Below are 14398 nucleotides of genomic sequence, written 5' to 3'. Positions count from 1 at the left end.
ACAGAATTAATCAGAGGTCAATCTTCAAGCATCTCAAATGTGGGGGATAAAACCCAGATTTGGTAAAATTAAACATACACTGTCTATACATTTTAAGACAACATTAGAGAAACTCTTTAAATCATTGGACCATCCCTCCAACTCTTTAGGTTTGAAAACCTATAGACAATTTGAAAGAATAGTACACTGATCACCTGAAAATACGTGCTTTTTAAAGTCCAAGAATGCAAAATAGCAAGGAGTAATTAGGAAGTTTTATTACTGACCTTTTTTTTTTTTTCAGAAAAAAAAAAGTTCTAAAGAAGTGATAAAAATAAACATTTTAAAGTTTTAATTACATTGACAATATGTGCCTTTTTAAAAAAAAAAAAAAGGGACTTTATTATTCCTACTTCAAGACCATTATTGAAGCACCTTCATTTTTGGAAGCACTGTGGATGATTATGAATGACAGGCTTACTGAATATCCTCTTGTAATTAATACAGTAAAATGCTTCCATCTTTATCCAGAGGTGAGTCATAATTTGAGACAAATAATATTTGTAGAGTGATCCTTTTTATCAGATAAAAATAGTAAGAACAATCTTGTTAAAAAGAAAGACAGGGGACCTTTCAGGTTTATTAGTTGTGTGTATCCTTATAGTTGAGTACAATATCATAAGTTCCTCTCTTAAAATTTAAAGACCCCAGAGACTCTTCTCTCATCAACTCAAAGAATGAACCTTAGTGTGTAAACAATGGCCAGGGTAATAGACAAGCCAAATGGAAAAGAGAGTCATGGGAGCCAAAAAGGTTCTAAATGGGGATGGGCTTTTGGCTTTGGACACCTCGTAGGTGGGCACGATGACCACGTGAAGGGACAGTGAGAGTGACGAGCTTGAATAGTGATCTTGGAGTTACGTTAGTAAAGTAGGATTTCTTTTTCAGCCAGAAATCTATTACTATCTTCCAACACTTAGCCTAAAAGAGTATGGTTGTTATAGTAGCCTGTAAATGCTAGAAATTTAAAAAACAGACAAAATTAGTGAACTCAGTTTGTGAACTCAAGAAAAATGCTAAATTTGACACCATGGTAAATACCACTGTTGAGTTTAAAGTTGTCTCAGAATCCAGCATATTAATTAAAAGTTACTGATTTCTAGTCCTTTATTCATATTTTTATAGCTTTTAAAAATTATTCTTTAGATTTTGAAATGCTTAAAACTACAGAGACTTAGAAAATAATATTCAAATATGTGTGACCAACCATCTAAAATAAATAAATGCTAATCTGTCATTTTTGCATCAGCTGTTTTAAAATAATTAAACTATTATAAATACAGTTAAAATCACCTTTGTTCTGCTTCTAGTCCAACTTATACCTTTATTAAAATTTGGTGTGTGTATCCATCCAATCTCTGTTTTCAGATTGATTTATTATGTGCTTTAAGTCCACATAAATGATCTCATACTGTATATGTCACTGTAGGATTTTTTCTTCAAAATTGTATTTTTGAACTTTCTGTATATACACATTTCTTTAATTTTAACCGTTTTATGAATTCTAAAGTTTATGTATTTCCCCATCTTAATATATTATTTCTAATTTGTCGATTACAAGCAATGTAATATAAAATGTACACTTTTGTATGGTTTTCTTCTTATATGTGCAATATTTTGTCTAGGATATATACCTAGAAGTGGAATTGCTGTTACAGAGTGTGTGCTTTTTCAGCTTTACCAGATATTGCTAAATTGCTGTCTGAAGCAAATGTAGCAGTTCACACTGCTGTCTAGAATTTTCTCATATCCTTATTAGATTTTGAATTGTCAGACCCTGTGATTTTTACTCTTATGATGGCTGTGATATGCTTTTTTGTTTTAATTTGTTCTTCTCTTATTATTTATGGGGATAAATATATTTCCATGTTTAATAAGCATGTGGATTTTTTCTTCTACCAACAACATATATAAATCTTTGTCACCAAATCAGCTTTTTTGAGGTATGACTTACATGTAATAAAATGTGCCAATTTTGAGTGTACCATTGTCTGAGTTTTGACCAATGTATGAAGCTATATATCCATCACCACAATTGAGTTACAAAACATTTTCAGAATGCCAAAAAATGCTCCATTGTGGTAACTGTCTTTTCCCCCACTGAATTAATTGTCTCGGTATGTTCGTTGAAAATTGAATGACCACATTATGTGTGAATCTGTTTCTGGACTCTATTATTCTCTTGATCTATAATTATGTCAGTACCACACTGTCTTGATTACTGTAACTTCACAATAAATCTTGAAAGTAGATAGTTCTCCAACTTTTTTTTTTCCTTTTTAAAATTGCATTTCTATCTAAATGTTAGGGTCAGCTTATTAACTTCTCAAAAAAAAAACCTGCTGGGATTTCGGTTGGGATTATGTTGGATTTGTACATGTATTTGGGAAGAACTGACATCTCTACGATACTGAATTTTCTAATCTATGATCATGGTATAGATCTCCATTTTGTTGATTATTTTTAATTTGTCTCAGCAATGTTTTGTATTTTTCAATGTACAGTCTTCCCCAGTACTCTTTTATTATAAATGGTATTATTTTAAAATTTGTTATTTTTCCATTTTTGTTGCTTTTGTATAGAAATATAGTTGATTTTGAATATTAACTTTGTACCTGCATCTTGATGAAGTCAGTGGTTCTAGTAGCTTGTTTGTAGAATCCTTTGGATTTTTCTATGCACATGATGATATAGTCTGTAATTAAAAACAGTTTTACTTTCCAGTTGATATACCCTAAATGTTTTTAAAACAGCTTTATTGAGGTATAATTGACATATGGTCAATTAAATGAAGCATCATATATGACCATATTATGGTCATATAGATGAAGTGTAAAGTTTGATTAGTTTTGGCCCACCTGTAAAACCATCACCACAGTCAAAACAATGAGCATATCCCTCATCCCGAAGTTTCCCTGTGCTCCTTGGTAATCCCTCCTTCCTTCGCCTCTCTTTGCCCACATCCCATCCCTAGGAAGCCACTAATATTCTCTTTATCTTTATGGTTTAGTTTGCATTTTCTAGAATTTTATAGAAACAGAGTTGTTCTGTGCCTAGGTCTTAATTTATGCGGTTGACTGAGTGATGACACAAATACATCAGTGCCACTGAAAGAAGAATTTATGAGTAATACTTCCTTGGAGAAGAGGACAAGTCACATCACACAGAGCCACAGGAGAGATAGTTTGGTCAGGCGGAAGCAGTACTGAGGGTAAAGCCTAGGCCTCTGCTTTTATTGGGGTTACTATAGGAAAGGCAAAACCGGGCAGAGTTTAAAAGAGAAAAGAAATAAACAAAATCGAAAGATAGTTGACAAACTGGGAGAAGATATTTGTTTGGTTTCTTTTTGTTTGTTTGTTTGTTTTGAGACAGAGTCTCACTTCATTGCCCAGGTTGAAGTGCAGTGGCGTGATCTCGGCTCCCTGTAGCCTCTGCCTCCCGGGTTCAAGCAATTCTCCAGCCTCAGCCTCTGAATAGCTGGGATTACAGATGCGTGCCACCACGCCTGGCTAATTTTTGTATTTTTAGTACAAACGGGGTTTCACCATGTTAGCCAGGCTGATCTCAAACTGCTGGCCTCCAGTGATCCCCCCGCCTCGGCCTCCCAAAGTGCTGGGATTACAGGCGTGAGCCACCATGCCCGGCCAGGAGAAAATATTTGTAATATACCTCACAGATAAAGGGCTAATACACCTAATATATAAAGAACTCTTAATTCTTTATTTAGCTTCCGGAGGCTTCAGGTGTCAGTTTGGTGATGAAGAGAGCTGGAATGATGACACTCTCATTCCTACAAGGAAAATAGCTGGACAAACTGCAAGATAAAACCTTTTCTTGAACCCTTCAGAAAACTGAGGTCAGAAGACAACCAACGCTAAATTTCAAGAAGGACAGGTGCCTGCAGAAAGCAACAGGAAGTGAGCATTCTGGAATAGGAACTGCTTGACTGAGATAGATGCTTTTGAATGCCATATAAGCTGGTATAAAGATTAAACCAGAAATTTTTAATGAACTGCTACAGGCTTAGCGTGAGCTGGCATGAAATGCGAAGGTGAGCAGGCTCTGTCAGGGAAGATTGGGGAAGTATTTAGAGAAAGCTTTCCCTATGGTGCTGGCTACGGGACAGGAAAAGCAATCATTGCTCAGACTCCGCTCACACCCATGTTGTGAAATCTCTCCTAAGGAAAAGAAAGCCATGATCTGCAGGGAGAACAGTATCAAACCCATTGTCTGAGGACACTGGTGGGTATCCAGTGAAGCTGGTGAAAGAGAACAGGCAGGAAAAAAAAAAACCTAAATGTTAAAAAACAATCATATTCCTTGAGAAGGGAACACTTATGAAGGGTACAGCCCCCAAGTCCCAAATTCACAGTACCTGCCTAAGATTGAAGCTTAATTGGAACATCAGAAAACCTGTCACTCTTCCCCCGTTACATTAACAAGCCTTTGGTAAAAATCACAGTGGAATGTGACTGAGTGAGTTTTGCACGGCATTTTCTTTCTAGAGAGCAGCACAAAGGACAACCCAAAACCAAGTTCAAAACAAGGTACCACTAGAGGAATTTGAAATCGCTAGTGTCCATAGCGGCAATAAACTCCAGCTTTGGTAACTATAGCAATTACAAACTTCAAATCCAGCCCCCCCAACTAGATTAACAGAAATCCCTACAATAAAGACCTAACAGTAAGAAAGATGTTCTTATTTTCAAGCATAAAAATACTGACCTCTATGTCTACTGTCTTATACAACTTGTCTAACTCTCAGCAAAAATTATGAGGCATACCTAAAGGTAAGAAAAAGCACAGTCCGAAGAGCAGAGCAGTCATCAGCCAGACCCAAAGAAGATACAGATACTGGAACAACTGGACAGGAGATTTAAGTAACTATGACTAATATTTTAAAGACCCAAATGGAAAAGACAGATGATATGCAAGATCAGATAGATAATTTTAGCAGAGTTGGACACTATAAGAATCGAAGGGAAATGCTAGAAATAAAAAAAAAGTAAAAAATGCCTTAGATGGGCTCATCAGCAGACACAGCACAGCAGAAGAAATAATCAGTGAGTCTGAAGATAGGTCAATAGGAATGCAGAGAGGAAAAAAAGTGGAGGAAGGAAACGATAGAGCATCTAAGAGCTGTGATACCATATCAGATATCCTAATATATGCATAATTAGAATCCCAGTGGGAGAGGAAAGGATGAGGAAGAATAAATATTTGAAAAATAAATGACTGAGAATTTTCCAAAATTAGTGACAGATACCACACCACAGATCCAAGAAACTCAGAGAACATCAAAAAAGATAAATACCAAACAAATGCATGAATGAATAAACAAACCAAACATGCATATGCAAACCTAGGAGTAAATGTAAACACATTAAAGAGTATGAGACAGAGACTATCTCACAAAGCCTAAAATACTTATTGTCTGGCTCTTTATAGGAAAAGCTTGCTGACCTCTTATCTAGGAGAATGAATAGACTGGGGATATAATGTGAGTTTCTTGGGCAGCACCAAGGGCTTCATTTGAGGTTAATGGTCTTGAACTGAGAACAAAACCAGCCAACAGAATTGTGTTTCTCCAGCTATAATCAGATTCCCGAGTACAAACACGGAGAAAATGGAGAGTTGGATTAATCATGTTGGGTCAGCTTTCCCTTGGATGTAGAAAGCCGAAAAGAACATTGCTCGTGGCCTTCCAGCAACGTCAGCAGCAACAACAACTAAAGCCAGTCTTCAAATTTACAACTTTTCCTGAAGCAGTCGGAGCTGAGGTCACACAGGACAATCAAATAACCCAAAATAAATTAAAAAGAAAAAGCACCTGCAAGGAGAACAGAAACAAGCATTTAATTACACGGGCCATGCCACTAGACACAATGGTAAAGAATTCAGCTCAAATTGTTCACCAGTCAGTCGGTAAATGCCTAGTATGGTTTAGTAAGAGAATTTACAATTACTTACAGACGTTTTTACACAGAGCTCATAAGGTGCTGACAAAAGATTAGCAAGAGTGCTCAGAAAGCATCCTCCATGGTAAAGTCTGGGAGAACAGGAGCCACTTAGAGAAAAGCATGAAACCCACCCACCCCCCTTCTTCCTTATCTCTCCTATGTCTTAAACTCTCTTAGCTTAAACTGCTGGGGGAAAGGTGACAAACACTGTCCTTTTCACATTACTAGTACAAAAATAGGCCACAGATCCTGATATGGTCCTTGAGCCCTACTTTTGCTAACCCCTTGATGCCTGTTTCATATCTTCTCTCTCCAGTTATCCCAAACCTCCTCTCCCGCTTTCACTCTCAGCGAATGACCTTGTTTTCTACTGTCTTCCCGTGCCCATTATGTATTTCCTAGCTGTATCCCAGGTGCCTACTTCCTGGAATATGGAGTTGATTCAATATCATATTTGTTGAATGAATGAAACTATGCAAATTTCCTTGTGCTACATACTTACTAGTCAATGGATACAACCTAAGCACAACCAAAATTAGGTTTATCTGTATCCTCACCTGCATTTGGTATTGTCACTATTTTTTATTTTACTCATTCTTACACATATGTAGTGATGTATCATTATGGTTTTAATTTACATTTCCCTATTGGCTAATGATGATGTACATCTTTTTGTGCTTATTTGCTATCCATATGTGAAACGTGTCTTTATGTATTTTGCTCCATTTCTATTTGAATTGTTTTATGAATTTTGGATCTTAGGGTGTTCTTTATATATTATAGATGCTAATTACTTTATATATATATTGCTTGCAAACATATTTTCCCAGTCTGTAGCTTGCCTTTTCATTCTCTTAAACAGGGTCTTTTGCACAGAAAAATTTTAAAAATTTTATGAAGTCCAGAATGTCCATTTTTCTCCTATTGATTGTGCTTTTGGTGTCAAGTCTAAGGATTCTTTGCCTAGCCCTAAAGATAAAGATTTTCTCCTGCATTTTTTGTAAAGGTTAAGAGTTTTGCATTTTATATCTAACTGATCCATTTTGAATGAAATTTAAGTCAAGATTCTGTTTGCATATGATGTTCATTACTCCAGCACCATTTGTTGAAAGTGGATCTTTCCTTTCTTTCCTTCACTGAATTGCTTTTGTGCCTTTGCCAAATATGTCAGTTGAACACATTTTGTATTGGTCTATTTCTGGGTTCTCTGTTCTCTTCCACTGATTTATGCATCTACCCCTCTGCCAATACCATATAGGTTTTTTTTGTTGTTGTTGTTTTTTAGACAGAGTCTCACTCTGTTGCCCAGGCTGGAGTGCAGTGGCATGATCTCAGCACACTGCAGCCTCTGTCTCCCGGGTTCAAACAATTCTCATGCCTCAGCCACGTGAGTAGCTGGGATTACAGGCACATGCCACCATGCCCAGCTAATTTTTTATTTTTAGTAGAAATTGGGTTTCACCATGTTGGCCAATGTGGTCTTGAACATCACCCGTCAAGTGATCCGCCCACATCAGCCTCCCAAAGCGCTGGGATTACAGGTGTGAGCCACTGTGTCTGGCCAGTTGTCTTAATTAATGCATCTATGTAGTAAGTCTTAGAATCAAGTAGCCTGATTCCTCCTACTTTATTCTTTTCCAAAATTGGTTTGGCTAGGTTCTTTTTTTCTTTTTCATATATATTTTACAACATGCTATATCTACAAAAATCTTGTTGGGACTTTGATAATAATTGCATTAAATTTGTAAATCAATTTTGGAAGAACTGACATCCTTACTGAATCTTCTATTTTATGAACATGGTATGTCTCTTCATTTATTTAGATCACCTTTGATTTCTTTCATCAGCATTGTATAGTTTTGATCATCTGAGTCTTATATGTATTTTGCTAGATATACATTTAAGTTTTTCATGTAATAGAATTATAATTTTAATTTTGGTGTCCATCATCAGCACATAAAATACTTTTTTTATGTTTATCTTTTATCACGCAACTTTGCTGAACTCACTCGTTCTAGGGGTTTTGTTGTGGTTATCTTTTTGTTGTTGTTTTAGATTTGTTGGGATTTTTTACATAGTTCTGGCATGTGCAAATAGGGACAGTTTTATTTCTTACTTTTTAATCTGTATGCTTTTTATTTCCATTATTTGCCTTTTGCACTAAAACTTTTAGCACTGTGTTTAATAAGTGGTGAATGTGAACATACATGCCTTGTTGTCAGCCTTAGGAGAAAGCATCAGTATTTAATCATTAAGCATAATGTTAGCCACAAGTTCTTTGCATGTGATTTTTACACAGTTGAGAAAATCTCCCTTTTCTTTTTTTTTCCTGAGAGTTCTTACCATGAATGGGTATTGAATTCTTTCAAATTTTTTTTCTGTGCCAATTTATATGATTATGTGATTTTTCTTATTTTGCCTGTTAACATGTAATATGAGGTATTTGAATATTGAAACAGCCTTGCATCCCTGAAGAAAACCTCATTTGGTCATGGTATATAATTATTTTAATATATTATTGAAATCTATTTTTGCAACTTTGTTTGGGAATTTTGTGTTTATATTTGCAAGGGATATTAGTCTGAAGTTTACTTTGTTTTGATACTGTTGGTAATTTGTTGGTTTTAGTTTCAAGGTAATACTAGTTTGAGGTAAAGAATTGGGAAGTGTTTCCTCTTCTCTTTTCCGGAAGAGATTGTATAGAATTGATGTTAATGCTTTCTTAAATCTCTAGCAGAAGTCTCTAGTGAAAATACCTGGGTCTAAAATTTCTTTTTGAAGAATTTCTACATTTGAATTCAAGTTCTTAATAGTTATAGAAATATTTAAATGATCTATTTTATATTGATTTTATTTATAGCAACAGTTTGAGTTTTTCAAGGAATTGGTATATTCCATCTAAATTGACAAATTTAAATGTGTAGAGTTGTTTACAGTATTCCCTTATTATCTTTTTTGATGTATGCAGAGTCTGCAGTGATAGCCCCTGTTTCACTGATATGGACATGGATAATTTGTGTCTTCTCTTTTTGTCAGAGGTTTGTCAACTTTATTGACCTTTCTGAAGAACCATCTCCCTTTTTCCCTTGGCTTTTCATATAGTTAGATATTTGTTCCCTCCAAATCTCATGTTGAAAAGTGATCTCTAGTGTTGGAGATGGGATCTAGTGGGAGGTGTTTGGGTCATGGGGGTGGAACCTTCATGAGTGACGTGGTTCCCGACCCACAGTAATAAGGGAGTTCTCCCTCTGTAAGTTTATGTGAGATCTGATTGTTAAGAGAATCTGGGACCTCACTCATCTCTCTTGCTCCCTCTGTCTTGACCTGCCCCCTCCCCACTGGAATCTTTCTCTCTCTTTTGCTCCCCCTTCGCCTTCCACCATGATTATAAGCTTCCTAAGGTCTTCACCAGAAGCAGATGCTGGTACCATGCATGCTTCTTGTATGGTCTGCAGAACCATGAGCAAAAATAAACCTCTTTTCTTTCTAAACTACTAGTCCTCAGGTATTTCTTTATAGCAATGTAAAAAAGACTAATACAGCTTTCTCTATTATTTTTCTATTTTCAATTTCATTGATTTCTACTCTTTATTATTTCTTTGATTCTACTGGCTTTCAGTTTATTTTGCTCTTTTTTTCCTAGGTTCCTAACTGGAAGCTTAGATTATTGATTTTTTTCCTCTTTTCTAACATATTCATTTTAGTGCCATACATTTCCCTCACAGCACTGCCTTCTCTCTTGCCTATACAATATATAAATATTTAAGTAATACAAATGTTTGCTATTGGGAAGATGGAGTGGATGTACTTTTCCTGATTACTCCCGTGAAGTACAACTGAAAACCCTTTGAGTTATATACAAATCAAACATAAGAAGACTCTGAAAAGTAGAGAGAAGACAGACTTGAGACCCAAAGAACAACATGGTTATGAGTTCCATGTGCTCTCTTTATGACTAATTTTCTCAGATTTGGAGTTAAAGAGGCTGGCAATCCAGAAATTCCAATGGGTACTGCTATGGTTTGAATGTGTCCCCTCCAAAATTCAGGTGTTGAAACTTAATGGCCAATGTGATAGTATTAAGAAATGGGACCTGTAAGAGGTGATTAGGCCATGAGGACTCCCCCATCATGAGTGAGATTAAAGCTCTCTTACTCTCCTACTATCTGCCACGTGAGGATACAGTGTTCCTCTCCTTCAGAAGATGCAACATCAAGGCACCATCTTAGAAGCGGAGAGCAGCCTTCACCAGACACTAAATCTGCTGGCGCCTTGATCTTGGACTTTCTTGGACTCCAGAATTCTTAGACTCCAGAATTGTGAGATATAAATTTCTATTTTTTTTTCACTTTTGCCAATTTTATTGAACCAATAAAACTCCTACTAATAACAATGAAATAATTTCTGCAAGTATAAATGTGATACAGTTTAACAAAACCCATTGTTCTGTAACTATAGATTTTCAAAATGTCATAAAAAGTGCAGTTATGAATTGTTAACATGTTAATACACAGTTCCTTTATTCCAGCACTTTGGGAGGCCGAGGCAGGCAGATCACCTGAGGTCAAGAGTTCAAGACCAGCCTGGCCAACATGGTGAAACCCTGTCTCTACTAAAAATACAAAAATTAGCCGGGCATGGTGGTACAAACCTGTAATCTCAGCCACTTGGGGGGCTGAGACAGGAGAATTGCTTGAACCCAGGAGACAGGTTGCAGTGAGCTGAGATGGTGCCACTGCACTCTAGCCTGGGCAACAGAGTGAGACTCCGTCTCAAAAACAAAAAGAAAAAAAGAAAAAAAGTTTGAAAACCATTAGATTCATTAGAGGACTAGTTGAACATGTTCATACCAGAGGACTGAAAGTTACTTTCACTTTTTTTGCATCATCTGAATTTTTTTTTTTTTTTTTTTTTTTAGACATAGTTTCCCACTTGTTGCCCAGGCTGGAGTGCCATGGTGTGATTTCAGCTCACTGCAACCTCCGCCTCCCGGGTTCAAGCAATTCTCCTGCCTCAGCCTCCCGAGTCGCTGGGATTACAGGCATGCATTACTATGCTCGGCTAATTTTTGTAGAGACAGGGTTTCACCATGTTAGTCCGGCTGGTCTCAAACTCCTGACCTGAGGTGATCCACTCGCCTCAGCCTCCCAAAGTGCTGGGATTATAGGTGTGAGCCACCATGCCCAGCTGCATCATCTAAAGTTTTATAGGAGTGAATTCTTATTTCTTCTGCAATTAAAAAAAGAAAACTTCTAAGTAAAGATAACTAGTTGTACACATTCATTAGTTTCTGCTTAGTCCAAACATCCTACTAAAATGATAAAAATGTAATTTTTAAAGGGAATGCGCCTATAAAAAAATCAAGAAGATGAAATAAAAAGCAGTACCTTTAGACTCTGGAGAGAAAATTAATGAGTAATAATTTTCACTGCAGAACTAGGAAAGCAGAGAAGCAAACTGATTTACAGCAGGCACAAGAATTGGCAAGCACAAGATATCCCTGGAAGCAGGGGTGAAGGCAGGCCTAAAAGAGAAAGATTCATCGCCAGTCTGTGTAAGGAGCTGTGAGATCTCCCAGTTGTCCTCCCTGACTTGCAGCAGCTAAGCAACCCCAACCCTGGCACTATACTAGAAGTTTGTTATTTGGAGAGGGAAAAGTTTCTACACTTGCAGACAACAGGAATAGCTGAAGGCAGAGGTCCTGTATTGATACCAAATATGGAGATTAAATGAAAGTATCATTTTGAGTATTAAGACTCTCAATCTTCTTCTCACTCTGCTCCTAGATCACTAGCATAAACGATTGTGTCTTCCAGGCAAGAAAAGTCATTTCTGGAAAATATGACCAGCCCAAGAAAAAAGACAGTAATATTCCTAAGAAAATGGCCCAGATAGAGGACACTATATGCACAGAGAGCTTCCAATTTGCTTTTTAGTGCCCCCCACTTTAAAAGTATCAGGAGTTAGCCAAAGATCACCAAACATTTAAAGAAAATACCTAACAAAAGAATGAAGCCAAACAAACAGAAAAAGCAAGTGGGAAGAAACTGAGTAATGAGGAAAGGGAACAAAGCATACACATACATATACATACGTACACATACGTAAATACACATATACACAAACAGATGCACATGTAAATACGTATCAGTAATATTCTTAGAAAAGGATATTGTACCCACAAAACAAAAATGGAATGTATTAAAAAACACTATTTTTTAAAGACCTCAGAAATTTTAAAAACATTAAAAATTAAGTTAAAAATTAAAATTACAGAAACAAATAAAAGCTGACAAAAGAGTTATAAGATCACATTTTTAAAAGTCCCTATCTGGGCATGGTGGCATGCACCTGTAGTCCCAACTACTCAAGAGGCTGAGGCAGGAGGATCACTTGAGCCCAGGAGCTCAAGGCTGCAGTAAGCTAGGATCACATGACTATACTCCAACCTAGGTGACAGAGCCTCAAGACCTTGTCTTTAAATAAATAAATAAATCCCTCAAAAGAAAAAAAGAACACAAAGCAAAGACATAAAAAAATAGAAGACAAAAAAGAAAAAGCAAAAGATTACTCTAGGTGTACAACATCTAAATCATCAAAGAAAAAAATGGCAAAAAAAAAATAACAGAAAGCAGCTGACTCAAAGAGCCTACCAAATATGTTGCACAATGAATGAAAACAGTTCCCTCCCAAGGCACGTAATAATGAAATTTTCATACAAAGGATCAAAAACCATAATGACATCTATGTGCTCAACAGCAACACTAGACGCCAGAAGGCAACAAGGCAAAACATTTTAAATTCTCAGGGAAAATAACTTCAACCTAGAATTCTATATCAAGTCAAAGTACTAATCAAAATGAGGGCAGAAATAAAATATTTTCAGGAATGGAAGCCTCAAAAAATTTTTACCTTACACATATTCTTTCTCAGTAGGAACTACGAGATTATATCAACTAAAAACAATGGAGGACATCAAGAAAGAAGACACATAAATTCAAGGAACCAGGAAACTGAACATAAGAGAGAGGCAGGCAAATGCAATTTCCAAGATGAGGATGAACAAAGAGGGATCTCATAGGATAATCAATTCAGAACAGGGTAGGTCAGAGGGTCTCAAAAGAGGCTTTAACAAGAAAATGAAATTCAGGCAACACTCATTATATGAATAATCTGAGAGGAGATTTATACAAATGAGGGAGGATTGTAAAACTAAACAATTTTTTTTAACTAACAAATTTTTAAAAGACAAAAGAGAAAATACAAAATTGTACAGGAAAAGAAAAGCAGCCAAGTGTGAAAAGGACTCTGAATTATTAAAAGCTAATTCAATTCTGTACCCTTCACAACTAAAATACAGAATAACTCACACTTAAAATACTACAAGTGGTTGATTTAACTTCTGAGTCTCATCTCCAGATAATAGCTAAAGAAATTATCTACTCTACCACCGACTTCTTATGACATAGGCTCAAAAGAGATAGTGCTTATGAAGTAACTTTCCTAACACATAAATTACTGTATGAAAGTAACTGTATTAGTTAAATATTTATAAAGACACTTAAAGTGGCGAATAATATTAAATATTCTTAATTTTAGTTATTCTGTTTTAAAGAAACTAATGGCAATCCTCCAAAGAACTCTGTGTATGGTAAGGTGGAGGAAGAGTGGAAAAAGGAGTTATTAGGGAACTGACATTTCAAGGTGACCACATACACTGTTTTTGAAGAAGTGCTATGATGGACAGGAAATCTGGAGAATTACAAATCAAGACTTCAGGGCTCTCAGACTGAAGGGTGCTGAAGCACCAGAAAGCAGTGAATTGCTTTAGTAAATGCCGTGTCATCCAGGTTGCCTGCAATGTAGTAAATCATGTAACTAAAAAAAATCTAAGTTTTTCAGCCTCTGCCCTGAAGCAGCAGCACACACTTAATGAAAATACTGACCTACCTTATCAACCATCCTTCCAACCATCTCCAACCACCCACAAAACACACTCACATTGATAACACTTTGTAACACATTCAAATGGTTATAAAAGAGCTATAAGCACAGTATAATTTTACTTCTAAGGCAATTTTATAACTGCCTCCATTTGTGTAATCTACATTATAGCTATTTGGTTCAAAAATTAATTTACCTATATTTACATTATACAAATAAAAACACAGCCTACCACTTCTTTCTAGAGCAATACATTTTTATAGATAATTTAAACACAGCAATAATTCTGATAATAATCTTATCTTAAAACATAATAATGTAGTTATCAAATACATTTTGGGAAACACTCAATATTTAAAAAGTTTTTACCATGTGTTTGGCATAGTAAATGTGCTGAAAAAAATTCAAATGTTCAGGGGAGAATTCTGTAAATATAAGGAAGACACATTATAAAA

General features: G+C 36.0%; 1 pseudogene; it reads left to right on the top strand.

Annotated features, from left to right (window-relative positions):
- Positions 1-14398, top strand: part of LOC116812611 (probable C-mannosyltransferase DPY19L2) — a 49509-nt pseudogene that overhangs the window by 9517 nt on the left and 25594 nt on the right.

The sequence above is a fragment of the Hylobates moloch genome, unplaced genomic scaffold (genome assembly GCF_009828535.3).
Source record: "Hylobates moloch isolate HMO894 unplaced genomic scaffold, HMol_V3 SCAFFOLD_1, whole genome shotgun sequence".
Taxonomy (NCBI): domain Eukaryota; kingdom Metazoa; phylum Chordata; class Mammalia; order Primates; family Hylobatidae; genus Hylobates; species Hylobates moloch.
The sequence above is the reverse complement of the archived record's forward strand: the minus strand, read 5'-3'. Positions and strand labels throughout refer to the sequence as shown.